We start from the raw sequence: 17,685 nt of genomic DNA on the forward strand, positions 1-17,685 counted from the left end.
ATGCCTCAACGTGTACGTGCTCTCCTGAATGCTCGTGGGGGTTACACGAAGTACTGAACTGTAATTTTACTGTCCGTAATCCCAGTCGTAATTTAACTTTTGTTTTTGTTAAAAAAAATTTTGGCTAATGTGCAAAATAAAGAGATACTTCTGGAAAACGTACAGAAGTTTAACACAGTACTGTCCATGAATTGAGTTCGATATCAGTTTACATCACTTTCAAGGATCAATTTATTTGTTTCGAAATGTCAAATGTGGTTTTTGTTTCTTTCAAAGGTCACATTAACAAAATCTAGAATAATTTCAACATAATTCCAATGAATTTTTGGTTTTAAGACATCTTGAAAAGTAAGTTCACCCCCACAAAAAAAATATTCCATATTAAATGCCAAGTCTGTATATATTGCGAAATGAATGATGATGAATTGATGATGAAATGATGAATTGCGAAAGATGATGGGAATAGAGCCTGTGATGGATGCTGTGAGGAGAAACAGTTTGAGATGGTTTGGACATGTGTTGAGGAAGGAGGAAAGTGACTGGTTGAGAAGAGTGATGGAAATGAATGTAGAAGGAAGTAGAGGACGGGGAAGACCGAGAAAGGCTTGGCTAAAGATGGTGGAAGAAGAAATGCGGGCCAGGGGGTTAACAAGGAGAGATGCAGAACATAGGACAAAATGGAGAAGATTGTCATGGGGACCGCAAGGCTAACCCCCGCTCTAGCAGGGAAAATGCCCTTAAAATGCATGTTGTGTGTTGTTGTGTATATATATATATATATATTGTATATTCAGAACCTGCTGCACTTTTCGAGACCACAGGGATATACTGGCACCCCGTTGCCTTTACTTATTCAAGGAAATACAACTGGTTGTCAATATTGAAGCACCCATACACTAACCCACTCAGCATCACTGCCACCATTGTTATTGATTATGACGACATGCTATGGAAACCGAGTTGGTTTATCTAGCTGAGTGCTCTCAACTAGGCTGTTAAAGACATAAATGGTTCTTTATGCGGTGGTCAACCTTTTACCTCAATGTTAACCTTGCTACAAATCCAAAGGCAATTATATTTGTTTGACGATACTGTGAGCTATTTACCATCCAAAAGCAATCGCAAGCAGATGGAACAAACCAATTTATGTCGAGAACGAAGGGCGGGCGATGTCGTTGATGTTGCAAAGCTGTCGTTGTAAAGCATCAATATTCCTGTTTATAATCACATCCCATTCCCTCAAAAATCTCGTAGATAGACAAATTGGAGGCCAATGTTGAACTTATTGCAATTGCTCTGTTGTTAAAAATCAATCTTTTCCAATGGCATTCCTTAATTTTGAGATTTCAAAGGTGTGTGAATTGATGCATCTCCCACGTGATAGTCAGGAATGCTCTGGACGTTTCTAGAAGACCATTATTTAACGCAGCTCAATGAAACTCTGGGGAGTGTGAGTGGGAGGGGGGGGGGGGAAATGGGGGGAGGAGAGCAGGGGGAAGACAATGAATCATTTTACCTGCAGGCTGCAACACACGTAGGTCTACAAGAGATCCGCATGGTTGTTGCTGTTATTGTTGTGGTTCTTGTTGGGAGTCGACTTTTGAAATGTGCACCCGTTCGTCGGACACATGTCGGACCCCACCCATATTTGTCGCTTGACTCCACCCACAATTGTCGCTTGACTCCACCCACCATGGCACCCAGACAAAATAATATGGCTGTCATCTTGGTTTTCTAGTGGGCCTAAGACATCAGGCCTGTAGGCCTCTGCTGATTATACACTGCCCGGGTTTGTTGCATCAGATATCAAATGGCTTTGTTTCGTTCGAGCGCTATTCACGAATTTGAAGCCCGAAAAATCGAATCATATGTCGAAGGAAAATTATGAGTGAGGTTTCATCAGGCCTGTCAGCACACACTGTATGTGCTTCCCGAAAAAAATATTGTTACATAGTTTTTGAATGGCCTCATAATGAGGTTAAGCAATCCGTGACCGAGTGACGAATCAGCTCGTTCTGATATAACCGTGGCGGAGGGTGACATGAATGAGGTGTCGAGTTAAATTTTTAATAGCGCATTAAAGGCGTGTTTCCTAATGTACTGCACATCTTTGAAGAGTGCTTTAAATGGTTTCTTAATCGGCCCGTTACCGGATTTTGGTGCTGGTTGTGTTCATAGTGTGGTATTTCTTGTTATTCATCAATCTAAGGCTGTGAGTGGAGCTTGTACGTAAATCACAAGTTGGACAAAGACACTATATTAGATCAGTGTACTTTAATTTGCATTACAAGGACATAGGTAGATAATGGACAAACATAGCACATGGGAGTTGAATGTGGAATATATGGAATATGGATTCGACCAACCCGACTTTCCTACCACCAAACCAGGTCCGGAAACTTTTCTATCTATGAAAGTAAAGCAGATATCCATCTTCTGCAGTTTTAAATTCCTAGTAACTCAAACATGAGTTGAATTAACCATTCATATTGCCATTCTTCTGTAGGCAGTAGGTTGCAACACCCTTGAGTTACTAGTGAGAGCTCAGATGGCCCATCAGGTTGTGCAGAAAACTGTTAACCTCCCACAAATTGTTTACATTTGAGCCTAATATTCAACCATGGAAACGAACGGAGCAGTCCCTTCTAGATATAACCAAATAATGTATTACAAGCATACAAGAGCAAAAACAAAATACTAAATAATCATGTATAATCACCAATTACAATGTTGCATGCCAGCAGGGGGAGCTAAAAAACGAGAGGAAGTAATCTGATAAAGTGGGGATGGAGGAATTAGAAGAACAAAAATATTGAGTCCGGTCAGCATGTTGGAACTGTGTTGTGATCAGGACACATGTAGTGAGACTCAAAAATAGAATTTGGAGGGAGGGAAGGGGAAGGGATGACCATTTCAGCCGAGGTTGCTTGCAGGAATGCAGTAGCAGATGATCATTCTTTGGTGCAGTGGAAGCCTCCTGGGTATGTTGACCGCAGGCAAAGCAGTGCTATGGCCTCAGGCAGGAGATCCCTAAAGGTGTTCAAGGCACACATCAACATTGCTGCATGGGCGGTACAGTCTCAGGAAAACAATGAAGAGCTCTGTGGATGGCAAGAGTGTGCAGGTTAGTGCAATGGGTCCAGACAAGATTGCCTTGACAATGTCAGCATTGTGTAGAATGACACAGTCGAACCGCAGACTCACACAGAGAGACAGAACCACTGCTGAGCAACAACCACCACCATTTTCAGCCCAAGCAGGACTGAGCGGATGCTGCCCTGTCGTTGCTACAAGGTGAATCAACTCCGAAAGCTCGACTTGACTCCTCTCTTCTCGAACCTCCTCTGTGTCGCTGTTGTACTGCTGCATATTCCTCACTGCTCAACTCCTTCCAAACCTCTCTGAATCTCTTTTAACTATTCCTCTTCCAAAATCTCTCCAACTCAACTTTGTCCCCAACTGCCACTAGCCTATCTCTTACCTTACATTATTATCTTTCCCCAAGCTCCACCCTCGGTCCTTCTGTGAACCATTCCACCAATCAAACAGCCTGTTCAAGCAATGCTAGGTTTGAACCGGCCATAGATCAACCTTGTTCCAGGCATGCAGCGTGTTCTTCTGATGCATCCCTTTATTTGCGCAGTGTATAAGCAACAGACCACTGCCTCAATCGCTCCCGAAAATAAAAAATAACCCGGGTTATGTACATGAAGCAAAAACGTAAGTGCTGCTTACATGTGTATATATTATACATCATAGTTATTTATATAGTTCGGATCTTTCCAATTGCACTCGCCCATAAGTTGATATCAAAAGCCGAAGGCCCATATGTATTGTTGCCTTCACAAGGCCCATGATGTCTATCGGCTCCAACCTTCTGATTTATGGTGATCCTTTTAACAGTCACTTAGGTTGTTTTACACTGAACAGAAAACGTGTAAGGATGGCATTGAGATTTTGAATGTGACATTTTCCAAGATGCAGACATGTTTTTTTTTCAGGTTACAATTCTGGGTGGTGTCAGGCCAGCTGTCCAACCAATAGGAATAGAACGGACATATATACAAACATCCATAAGCACATACATATGTGCATACATGTATTCCTGAGTAATACATATACCGACAAACACTTGTGTTATTACACTGCGTTCGCGAAGCGAAAAGCAGGGTAAGCATTCAGGTGCGTACATGTGACGTGTGCCATGTGCCGTACATGTACAGTGTGCCGTGTCTGCATTTAAAAAAAAATCATTTTAACGGCAACCGTTGGTCCGATTGACACGAAATTTTACCATAGAAGGACCTCCTCCGGTAGAATATTTATTCATAATTATGATGTCATAGGTCACGTGGTATGGACGCCATCTTGGAAAAACGTTACATCTCTATATCTCCCAAACCTCTTAATGGAAAAAAATTAAACATGCCTCATTGTCAAGTACTCACCATGCGGAATAAGATATGTTGATGGTGATGTCATCGGTGCCTTAATTATGACGTCATAATTTGACAAGTACAACGCTTGATCTGATCAGTATGAATAAAACAAAAATTCATCTGCAACTGTTAGTCTGTTGGACACGAAATTTTCAGAATATGTGCGGCTCCTGTATAATTTTTTAATGATAATTATGACGTCATAGGTCACGTGGTGCAGACGCCATCTTGTAAAAAATCGAAAAAAGTTCCACCTCCATATCTCCGAAACCGCTCCATGGAAAAGATTGAAACATGGTTCATTGTCAAGTACTCCCCTTGGGGAATAAGATATGTTAATGATGATGTCATTGGTTCCTTCGTTATGTCATCATAATTCGACAAGTAAAACACTTATCCGATCAATGGGAAAAAAAATTTCTCAGCAACTCTTGGTCTGATGGGCACGAAATTTTCACCATAGGAGCACCTCCTCATTTGGAATATTTTAATGATATATCATGACGTCATATGTCATGTGGTACAGGCGCCATCTTGGAAAAACCGAAAAATGTTGCTCTTCTATATCTCCAAAACCGCTGCATGGAAAAAATTTAAACATGGCTCATTGTAAAGAACTCCATATGGGGAATAGGTGTTGTTAACAATGACGTCATTGGTGCCATAATTATGACGTCATAATTCGACAGGGACACGCTTAGTCTGATCAGTTTGAAATGTATTGAAGCTGATCTATGCAACAACTATATTGGAGAATATAAATTTATGATGTCATCGCTCACGTGGTCTGGCAGCCATATTGGATCAAAGACAAAAAAAAGTTCAGAAACAGAAGAGTTGGCTGGCAACAACATGACTGCGCAGGGTAAGTATTCTATGAATACCATCTTGTTATATATATAGATTGTGACCACAAGAGAAATACACGTAATTTCGCTAACTATATACAATACGCGAAAATCACCACTTATGTAACAATATTAAACCAACTTGGAAGGTTTGAGCTTCCTCTCTGAGTCTACAAGGTTGGTGGTTCAAAAGGTCAAACCTGACTCTTAGCTGCTTCCTTGCTTAGCACTCAGCATTTAAAAAGAATTGAGTACGGACAATAGTTTAGCAATACTAGTGCAGCCTTTGATGGGCCTAATAGCCTCAACCTGCATTGGAGTTCCTCGTAAAGGAACTCATCTAATATATAAAGCTCTTTCTAACCACTGACTGACTGATATTAATATCAAAAGCTGAAATTTGGCGTGCCGACGGACATTGAAGTCAGTACACTGGGAAGATTCACAGAACCCTCGGAAAGCGTCCGTAAATGAAAATTTATGTAAAAGACCATAAACACATGTAAACTAGAACGACACTCAGTAGAGAGCATACCTCTGCCTGGTTGGCCACATCACTCAATGGTGAAGAATCACTTAAAAAATTATACTGACTGGATCCGGATCTTCACCAAAATTGAATCGATTCTTCCTTGTCACACACCCAACCGGTCCACCAAGTTTCGTCCAAATCCGTCCATAACTTTTTGAGATATCCCGCTATGTATCGTTTTGGCCCTATCTCCCAATGGTGAAGAATCACTTAATAAATTAAATAATTCTCATATCCGAATCCATATTCAGATCTTCACCAAAATCGAATCGAATCGTTCTTGTCACACACCCAACCGGTCCACCAAGTTTCGTCCAAATCCGTCCGTAACTTTTTGAGATATCCTGCTATGTATCGTTTTGGCCCTATCTCCCAATGGTGAAGAATCACTTAAAAAATTCTAGTAGCCGGATCCGAATCCGGATCTTCACCGAAATCTAATCATTTCGTCCTTGTTACATACGCTACATCTCTGCCGAATTTCGTCCGAATCCGTCAACAACTTTTTGAGATATTTCGTTCACAAACGGACAAACAGACAGGGGTGAAAACTTAACCTCCACCACCTTTCACCACCTTTGGTGGTGGAAGTAAAAAACATTTTTTTAAACCTCAATCAATATCTAGCCTTTGAAAATAGTAATTTCTATAACTGTAAATTGTGAAATAAAAATCTCAATGAAAATTTACGTAAAAGCCGTATACGCGTTCCTAAAATAAATAAATTAACCTCAATGGATATCTAACAGCAGGACGGTGATGCTTGCCCATCATCAGAAAGCTTCTATTTATTATGTACCTACTTACAAAGCACGGTTTTTATTGCTTACAATATGTAAGCATACCCCACTAGTTATATTATAATGTTGATGTGATCTCACTCTTGTCAAAAAAATGATGTAATAAGTACATATCTCCATATTCTGAAGGTAAATGAAATGTTTTTCATGCATCAGACAAAAAGAGCAACGGTTCACAAAATCTTCTGCTGCATCGACGATCTTTCAATACATTGAATTTGTTAAGTACTGCACCGAACATAATTTTAGCTCATACTCCAGTAATTTTTGCCATTAAGTAGATGTTTTATCGTTAAAATTAAGGATTAAATCCCCATCGGCATCACCATTGGGTAACAACTCACAACACTTGCAATTGAAATAGGCCTGGTTCATATAAGTTCAGTTCATCCATGGAAATCTCCATGCATGGCTTGCGGACTTCCTCTCTCGTCGTAGGCAACGTGCGGCCCTGAATGGATTTCTCTCATCTCCCCTTCCTGTTCAGGCTGGAGTTCCCCAAGGCAGTGTTCTGGGCCCTGTGCTTTTTCTGGTCTGCATCTATGATCTCTCCGACTCTCTGGAAAATCCTCTCTTTCTCATTGCTGATGACTCCACTCTCTGCCGCTCCATTCCTCTTCCCTCAGGTCGGCAGTCTGCAGCCTCCTCACTCTCTGAAGACCTGGACAAAATCACAGACTGGTCAAACAAGTGGAACATGTCTTTCAATCCTGACAAATCTCACAGTCTTACTATGTCTCTCCGAAAAGATCGACTGGACAACCCTCCCATCTACTTTCTCAACAATCCTCTCCAAGAAGTTCTGTCGCTCAAGCTTTTGGGTCTCACTATCTGCCATGATCTTTCTTGGGAAAACCACATTTCCAAGCTGGCCTCCAAAGCCAGTCGCCGACTGGGCATCCTCCGTCGTGCGAAGTCCTTCCTAGGCACACCTGAGCTCCTCACCACATACAAGGCTTTCATCCGCAGCTCAATGGAATACTGTTCTCCCCTATGGGCTGGTGCTCCTGCCTCACACCTAGCTCGGCTTCACGCTGTTGAAACCAAAGCTTTCAGAATCATTGGAATCTCCCGCGATGAAGCTAACTCCGAGGGCCTTTCACACACTCACCGCAGGCAGGTTGGTGGTCTTTCTGTCTTCTACCGACTCCTCTCCGGCCTTGCTCCCCCAGCTCTCTCTGTGCTCTGTCCCCCAAATATTCCTACAGGTCGCACAAGATCTGCCAGCAACCCTCTGATGGTTAAACTGCCGAAATCTCGGCTCTCTGCTCACATTCACTCTTTCATTCCTCTTTTCTCTCGCCTCTGGAACAAACTCCCTCACTCCCTTCAATACCACTCCTCCCTCCAGGTCTTTAAAACAGCTGTTCACCACCATGTCTTATCTTCACCACCATGTTCACCACCACCATGTTCACCACCCATCCACTTCTTCACCTCAATTCCTCCACTCCTAAGGAGGGGGAAGAGTTCACCACTCTTCTTCTGCTCCAATCGGTTCTTCTGATCATGTGCTTGTCAAAGTGGACATCTCTCTGGCCATTCTCAGAGAGCCTCCTCAGCGTCGACGAGTCTGGCATTTCACTCAGGCCGACTGGGACGGTCTTCAAGCAGCCATCAATCGTCTGGATTGGTCTCCCATCTCCACTGCCTCTGACATCAATTCTTCCTGGGAATTCTTCCAAAGCAAACTGATCTCTCTCATGCACAGATTTATCCCATCTCGCCTTCAATTGTCTTACCCTTCCTCCCGTCCATGGTACACTGAATCTTGTGGTGAGGCAGTTGCCCTGAAACAACTTGCCTTTGCCTCTTGGAAGGCTAATCCAACTGAAGGAAATCTCAGTTCCTTCCACCAAGCTCGGAACAAGTGTGTGTCTACCCTCAGGAGTGCCAGGAAGCACTATCTCTCCTCACTCAAGAATGAACTCTCAAACCTGTCTCCTTCCTCCAAATCCTGGTGGCGTCTGGTCAAATCCGTTTCTGGTGTTTGTTCCCCCTCCATCCCCTCCCTTACCTCAAATGGCCACACAGTTGACATCGCACGTGACAAAGCCGAATGCCTCAACTCTGTGTTCGCCTCGAAATCCTTAGTCCCAAACCCATCTCTCTCTGTTCCCACCTTTCCCAGTCGAACCCAACTGCTCCTGGACTCTGTGTCCTTCTCTCCTGACAAGGTGGAGGAGTTTTTGTCAAACCTCGACTCTGATTCTGCAACTGGACCAGACGGCATCAGCCCACGGGTCCTAAAATCCTGCTCTGCCGCTCTATCTCACCCTCTCTCTGTTCTTTTCACCCTATCTTTTGCTCAAGGTCATCTGCCAGCATCCTGGAAATCAGCTAACATTACCGCTTTACACAAAAAAGGTGCAAAAACAGATCCTTGCAACTACAGACCAATCAGCCTGCTCCCAATTATCAGCAAAGTCATGGAATCCATCATTGCTTCGGATATGAAATCTTTCCTCTTCTCCAATGGCTTGATCTCTGATCATCAATTTGGTTTCAGACCAGGTCACTCTACTCTGGACATGCTGCTTCTGCTGTCTCAACAATGGATGGAGGTCCTCAATGCCAAACAGGAAATCAGAGCTGTCTCCCTTGACATATCACGGGCCTTTGATACGGTCTGGCACCCAGCTCTGCTCACCAAACTCTCCTCCTATGGTATCCATGGAAATCTCCATGCATGGCTTGCGGACTTCCTCTCTGGTCGTAGTCAACGTGTGGCCCTGAATGGATTTCTCTCATCTCCCCTTCCTGTTCAGGCTGGAGTTCCCCAAGGAAGTGTGCTGGGCCCTGTGCTTTTTCTGGTCTTTATCAATGATCTCTCCGACTCTCTGGAAAATCCTCTCTATCTCTTTGCTGATGACTCCACTCTCTGCCGCTCCATTCCTCTTCCCTCAGATCGGCAGTCTGCAGCCTCCTCACTCTCTGAAGACCTGGACAAAATCACAGACTGGTCAAACAAGTGGAACATGTCTTTCAATCCTGACAAATCTCACTCTCTTACTATGTCTCTCCGAAAAGATCGACTGGACAACCCTCCCATCTACTTTCTCAACAATCCTCTCCAAGAAGTTCTGTCACTCAAGCTTTTGGGTCTCACTATCTGCCATGATCTTTCTTGGGAAAACCACATTTCCAAGCTGGCCTCCAAAGCCAGTCGCCGACTGGGCATCCTCCGTCGTGCGAAGTCCTTCCTCGGCACACCTGAGCTCCTCACCACATACAAGGCTTTCATCCGCAGCTCAATGGAATACTGTTCTCCCCTATGGGCTGGTGCTCCTGCCTCACACCTGGCTCGGCTTCACGCTGTTGAATCCAAAGCTTTCAAAATCATTGGAATCTCCCGCGATGAAGCTATCTCTGAGGGCCTTTCACTCACTCACCGCAGGCAGGTAGGTGGCCTTTCTGTCTTCTACCGACTCCTCTCCGGCCTTGCTCCCCCAGCTCTCTCTGTGCTCTGTCCCCCAAATATTCCTACAGGTCGCACAAGATCTGCCAGCAACCCTCTGATGGTTAAACTGCCGAAATCTCGGCTCTCTGCTCACCTTCACTCTTTCATTCCTCTTTTCTCCCGCCTGTGGAACAAACTCCCACACTCCCTTCAATCCCTCTCCTCCCTCCAGGTCTTTAAAACAGCTGTTCACCACCATCTCTTATCTTCCCCCATCCATAACCTTGATCTTTTCTACCCCCACTAATTCACCCCAGATCCACCTTGTTTGAAATTCCAACTTCTTTCCTGGAAATCCTGGCAGTGTCCATATGTTTATACCTCTCCCACCCCCCCCCCCCCCCTTCACATGCCTCCCCCCCTTCACATGCCTCCCCCCCAAAGCCCTCTCCCTCCCACAGATCTCTCGATGTCTCCATGTCTCTCGGTCCCTGCTCTCAAATGTTGTGTTTGTGTCCTTCCCCCTCTCTCCCCATCTTGTCTACCGCTCCCGATGTTATTTGTTTTATGTGTCTGTTTGTCTTTCATGTGTGATTAATGTTCGCTCTTTCACGAGCCTCGATCTTGTATACAAAAAAAAAAAAAAAAAAAAAAAAAAAAATCCAAAACCTTGATCTTTTCTACCCCCACTAATTCACCCCAGATCCACCTTGTTTGAAATTCCAACGTCTTTCCTGGAAGTCCTGGCAGTGTCCATATGTTTTATACCTCTCCCACCCCGCCCTCCCCTTCCCATGCCTCCCCCCCCCAAAGCCCTCTCCCTCCCACAGATCTCTCGATGTCTCCATGTCTCTCGGTCCCTGCTCTCAAATGTTGCGTTTGTGTCATTCCCCCTCTCTCCCCATCTTGTCTACCGCTCCCGATATTATTTGTTTTTATGTGTCGGTTTGTCCTTCTGTGTGATTAATGTTCGCTCTTTCACGAGCCTCGATCTTGTATACAAGAAAAAAAAAGAAAAAAAATATATATGTTCATGTCTTTGCAATGTAGTCTTAAAAAATACACTCTGCTGCACTGGGTTGCCATGGCTATGAATAGACAGATCAAAGGTGCGTAGGTTACCTCTGAGCTATCCCATCAGCACATTAAACGGTGATCCATTACAAAAGATCACAGATGTGTTTCATGAAAATTACGTCTCCTGAAAATGAAAATGTGTCTATTATTGCTACTGCTACTACTACGACTACTACTACGACTACTTTTAATGGCCCAAAGCATTCCCACCTTCTTGTGAGGTCGGCTGAAAGTTGTTGACCCGAGTCTTTCATAAACCAGCTGGCCAGGCCTGACGTTTGGCTGAGGGTAGCAGGAATTTGTAAGTTGTTCAGGGTGCTGGAGACTATTCTTTTGTAGGTTGGACAGTTTACAGCTGGGTCGAGATTCGAACCGAGGATAGGCTAACCTGCCAGCTCCAAAATGTATCATTACCAAAATAATTTACATGCAGCCTTTGTGGTCCAACAGACATATATGCCTGCTCTAAAAGCACCAAAATGAAGCGGTTGTGCAGCATAAGCAGAGTACCTGGCATGTAGCAGACGTAATAGGAATTCAAAAAAAATTCTAAATGTTTTTTTCTTTTTTTCCAAATTTTTTAAAAAAATAAAACAAAAAATTCTGAATTTTAAAAACCCTTCTCTTTATCATAGCACAAAGCAGCACCAACTTGTGTGTGCTTTGTAGGAGCTACTGTTATTCTCTATCTGATGCCTCCGCCTACTGGCTTCCGAGCTAATGTGCACCTGGGAAGCCTCACACATCAGCAGAAAAGTGCTGCATTTGTTTGATATTTGTAAATGTATAAATGTAATAATCGTTGTTCCTACTTTTAAAATGACGTTTTGTGAACGTAACACCAAATACCCCATTTCCAGACCCAGCCGGATAATTGTCGATATTTTTCGGAAATGCTCTATTCCAGAAACTTCCAATGCATTCCGATCATCTCAAAATACTCACAGGTGGGTTTGTCGTTATCAATTTTCTCGAAGCAAGTACTTCGCTTCTGAGTAAAGTTGCAAACGTTTCCTGGGAGTTGCGCAATTTTTGGAGGTTTTGGAATTAAGATGTATCAGGAAATAGAGCGGTTGCTCTGGGTTTCTTTTCTTTTCTTTTTTCCCCTTTTCTTGCAACTTTTCTGACATACTCAGCTTCAGCTCATCAGATCGCTGGATGATATTGCTTGGGTATTGAAAGCACGAGTTACTAAAACGTGTCTAAAATGTCGGCCCTATGCACGAAGTTGCGCAACGAAAAGTTGCCCACAAGCTGGAAATGCTTTCCCACAAAAAAAGTTGCGTAAAGGAGCATTTTTATATCGGTAATAATAAGAAGAATCCACCGCATTTACATCACGTCAAAATACTGTATCTGCCAAACAAGCCATTCAAAGGTGCTCCATGATGTAGTGGGCATGTCCATTAGGCCTCTCAAGCCCACTCGGTGGTTGCCGACTCATGGTTGTTTGTGCGTACTCCGTCCTTGGTTATTCATGTCCGTCCAGATATATCACATGGTTATTCACATCCATAAGGTTTCAAATAAGATATCTGAAGCCGATGCAGCTCCCAGCGCCGCCTGCTGTCTCTGCACCAGTGTGACGGTCTTGTTGCCGGATTCGACAGCGACAGCAATCACAGCGAGAGCCAAACACCCCTTAGTCGGCAAAATGCGGGACAACTTGCTAACAAGCACAGCAATGAAATACCTTTCACAAGCAGCTGTGATCCACAGTTAGCACCCACAATTTTTTGCAACGATAAAAAGGGAATGACAATGTAAACGCCAACTGGTATATGCGACTCATAGCCTACCAGGGTGCAAGGCCATAGGCATACCCCTTGTGTGAGATACAACCAGGATGTTCGTTCATGATAACATGAATGTCTTTCAATGTTCATGCAATCAGCAATCAGTTCTCCTTTTGTGACAACAATATCAGGAAGGAAAATGTACTCGGTTTGGAAAAATGGAGACGAGATGGTGAGTACTAATTATTGGAGCATTTTGCACAGAAAAACGAACTTTACTCACAAATTATAAAAATTGTTACCTCCAGGGATTCAAGCAGGAGGGACACTACCATACCATGTGACCCCAAACAGGAGGGACATTGCCATCCCAGCAGGAGGTATACCACCATACCATGTGACCCCAAACAGGAGGGACATTGCCATCCCAGCAGGAGGTATACCACCATACCATGTGACCCCAAACAGGAGGGACATTGCCATCCCAGCAGGAGGTATACCACCATACCATGTGACCCCAAACAGGAGGGACACTGCCATCCCAGCAGGAGGTATACCACCATACCATGTGACCCCAAACAGGAGGGACACTGCCATCCCAGCAGGAGGTATACCACCATACCATGTGACCCCAAACAGGAGGGACATTGCCATCCCAGCAGGAGGTATACCACCATACCATGTGACCCCAAACAGGAGGGACACTGCCATCCCAGCAGGAGGTATACCACCATACCATGTGACCCCAAACAGGAGATATACTGCCATCCCAGCAGGAGGTATACCACCATACCATGTGACCCCAAACAGGAGGGACACTGCCATCCCAGTAGGAGGTATACCACCATACCATGTGACCCCAAACAGGAGGTATACTGCCACCCCAGCAGGAGGTATACCACCATACCATGTGATCCCAAACAGGAGGTATACTGCCATCCCAGCAGGAGGTATACCACCATACCATGTGACCCCAAAGGTACACTGCCATTCCCATGTGACTACAAAGCAGGAGGTATATTACCATACCATGTGACTCCAAGCAGGAGGTATACCACCATACCATGTGACCCCAAGCAAGAGGAATACGACCATACCATGTGACTCCAAGCAGGAGGTACACTGCCATCCCATGTGACCCCATGCAGCAGGTATACTACCATACCATGTGATCCCAAGCAGGAGGTATACCGCTATTCCATGTGACTACAAACCAGGAGGTATACCGCCATGCCATGTGACCCCAAGCAGGAGGTATACAGCCATCCCATGTGACCCCAAACAGGAGGTATAGAGCCATCCCTTGTGACCCCAAGGACGAGGAGGTATACAGCCATCCCATGTGACCCCAAGCAGAAGATATACCACCATACCATGTGACCCCAAGCAGGATGTATACTACCATACCATGTGACTCCAAGCAGGTGTACTACCATACGATGTGACTCCAAGCAGGAGGTATACACCTTGCCATGTGACCTCAAACAGGAGGTATACTGCCATCCCAGCAGGAGGTATACCACCATACCATGTGACCCCAAACAGGAGGGACACTGCCATCCCAGCAGGAGGTATACCACCATACCATGTGACCCCAAACAGGAGATATACTGCCATCCCAGCAGGAGGTATACCACCATACCATGTGACCCCAAACAGGAGGGACACTGCCATCCCAGCAGGAGGTATACCACCATACCATGTGACCCCAAACAGGAGGTATACTGCCATCCCAGCAGGAGGTATACCACCATACCATGTGATCCCAAACAGGAGGTATACTGCCATCCCAGCAGGAGGTATACCACCATACCATGTGACCCCAAAGGTACACTGCCATTCCCATGTGACTACAAAGCAGTTGGTATATTACCATACCATGTGACTCCAAGCAGGAGGTATACCACCATACCATGTGACCCCAAGCAAGAGGAATACGACCATACCATGTGACTCCAAGCAGGAGGTACACTGCCATCCCATGTGACCCCATGCAGCAGGTATACTACCATACCATGTGATCCCAAGCAGGAGGTATACCGCTATTCCATGTGACTACAAACCAGGAGGTATACCGCCATGCCATGTGACCCCAAGCAGGAGGTATACAGCCATCCCATGTGACCCCGAGCAAGAGGTACACAGCCATCCCATGTGACCCCAAACAGGAGGTATAGAGCCATCCCTTGTGACCCCAAGGACGAGGAGGTATACAGCCATCCCATGTGACCCCAAGCAGAAGATATACCACCATACCATGTGACCCCAAGCAGGAGGTATACTACCATACCATGTGACCCCAAGCAAGAGGAATACGACCATACCATGTGACTCCAAGCAGGAGGTATACTGCCATCCCATGTGACCCCATGCAGCAGGTATACTACTATACCATGTGATCCCAAGCCGGAGGTATACAGCCATCCCATGTGATCCCAAGGAGGAGGTATACAGCCATGCAATGTGACCCCAAGCAGGAGGTATACTACCATACCATGTGACCCCAAGCAGGAGGTATACTACCACATCATGTGACTCCATGCAGGAGGTATACTACCATACCATGTGACTCCAAGCATGAGGTATACACCTTGCCATGTGACCTCAAACAGGACATATACCACCATCGCTTGTGACCCCCCATCCTTACCCACAATTATTTCTTACCCCATTCCCCACGCCTGTACCAACCCTTTTGTAGGTGCCTGTGTTTCCTTCCCACTTTTACTGTTTTTTTCATTCCTTTGCGTATTGTTTCCATTCCCCCCTCACCCCCACCCCCACCCCCGTCCCCTCCACTTAACCAGTTCATAACCTCCATCGCCCCCACTCTTCCATGAGCTTCGATATTGTAAATTAAAATGAAATCTCTCCTTGTATGAAATATAAATGCATCTCCATATTTGATCTCTCATGGCCACCCACTCACAAAGTGACAAGGCCTCCTGATTGATCTAATCCCAGTGTTATCGTTAAAGGCAATTAGCGAGATGAGAAATGTAGCTGCCAGCCTGATTTGATGGCATCATGCAGAGCAGCCAGAGCTGGAGCACCAAAGGGAAGGGGGGTGGTTGAAAGGTAGAGCTCGGGAAAAGGTTTTTAGTTAATGAAAACGGCAGCAGAATGTTGAGACCAACAATGACATTGACTGAACGGTTGGAAAATATTTACTATAAATCACCAGTTATGTCGTGTGATGAAATGTTATGGAGGGTTTCACCTTCATTGTTCAGAAAGGATGAGAAATGTGCAATGATCGACCATGTCCAGGCAGGTAACGATTCGCTGCGAGCACGACCCTTCCTCTGAGAGTGAAAAGCATTCTTCCAGATTGAATGGGCGCACGACCCGGGTTTGGTGGTTCAAATGGATTCTTGATACATCTGAGTTTCCTTGTATTCAACTGTGTTTCTTTGAAATGTTTGTTTAAATACTCTCAAATCTTTGATATCAGGCAATAAGCAATTGGCTTGACGTCAGAGGTATTTTAATTATTTTTCCGACAAATATGGTGTACCAGTTTCCCATGTGACCCCAAGCAGGAGGTATACAGCCATCCCATGTGACCCCAAGCAGGAGGTATTCAGCCATCCCATGTGACCCAAAGGAGGAGGTATTCAGCCATCCCATGTGACCCAAAGGAGGAGGTATTCAGCCATCCCATGTGACCCAAAGGAGGAGGTATACAGCCATTCCATGTGACTACAAACCAGGAGGTATACAGCCATCCCATGTGATCCCAAGGAGGAGGTACCGTATACAGCCATCCCATGTGACTACAAACCAGGAGGTATACTACCATACCATGTGACCCCAAGCAGGAGGTATACTGCCATCCCATGTGACTACAAAGCAGGAGGTATACCGCCTTTCAAAAATTTCATGTTTCAAAAATGACGGGTTGGAACAGCTTATTCGACATTGCAACCGCGTGCCAAAGTCTGAAGCCTCGGCCTAGCGTCACGTGTGCTTATATCTTCTTTATTTATTAGAAACTGTACGGATGTAAATGAACACTCGGTTTACTCGACACGCTTTGCACATCACGTGCAGCGAATTTCACCTCCCTGAACCTTGTATTTATTGTATTTTAAAAAACGTTTCTGTACACCGCCCTTGAGACTCGGTTTATAAGCCACCGTCTACAATTCCAATATAAGAGACATAATTACTATTTTATGGAAAATGTTTTTCGAGTTTTTTTTGTCCTCAAAACTATACCTGAGTGAACACACATCCGTATTTAAAGATTGGCCTTTGAAACCTACACTTATGAAGGGGGACAGACATCTGTACAAACACACAAACTGACGATGTGTTTTATGTGGTCGATTATTGAGCATAACTTGGTGTGTGTGTGTGTGTGTGTGTGTGTGTGTGTGTGTGTGTGTGTGTGTGTGTGTGTGTGTGTGTGTGTGTGTGTGTGTGTGTGTGTGTGTGTGTGTGTGTTGCTTGCAGCAGCAAAGGCAAAACCACTATAAACGATTCGAATCCCGCAATCAAGTGAATGAATGACGGGCAGCCTTGAACACATCTGAAGTATAAATGATCGATTGAACCTGTGATGACGTCATCATGAGGGGTGTTTATGTGTTAGCGAAATGAATGAGGTTTTCTAGATTATAATTTATTTCCAAAAACCTGATTTTACATGGATGGGTTCTTAATGCAGCATGTACGACATCGTACAAAGTGATTCAAGTGATTATGAGAGTATACATATGCAGAAGATTTTGTTTTGTAATCCGACCAAAGATGGCCGACGGACGGTCTTTAACGCCAAACAGCAAAATTACTAAACCCACCGAAGTTATGACATTTTAATGTTTTCTCCCCTGTCTGTCTGTTTATGA

General features: G+C 44.6%; 1 long non-coding RNA gene across 1 annotated transcript; it reads right to left on the minus strand.

The window, feature by feature from the left end:
- Positions 1-2,259: 2,259 nt before the first annotated feature.
- On the minus strand, positions 2,260-3,522 carry LOC137429180 (uncharacterized). Its single transcript, XR_010984828.2, has 2 exons — positions 3,205-3,522; positions 2,260-3,101 (listed from the first exon to the last, which is right to left on the minus strand). It is a non-coding gene; the product is annotated as an uncharacterized LOC137429180 (long non-coding RNA).
- Positions 3,523-17,685: the final 14,163 nt, after the last annotated feature.

Source organism: Myxine glutinosa, chromosome 6, assembly GCF_964187855.1.
Source record: "Myxine glutinosa chromosome 6, kmMyxGlut1.1, whole genome shotgun sequence".
Taxonomy (NCBI): domain Eukaryota; kingdom Metazoa; phylum Chordata; class Myxini; order Myxiniformes; family Myxinidae; genus Myxine; species Myxine glutinosa.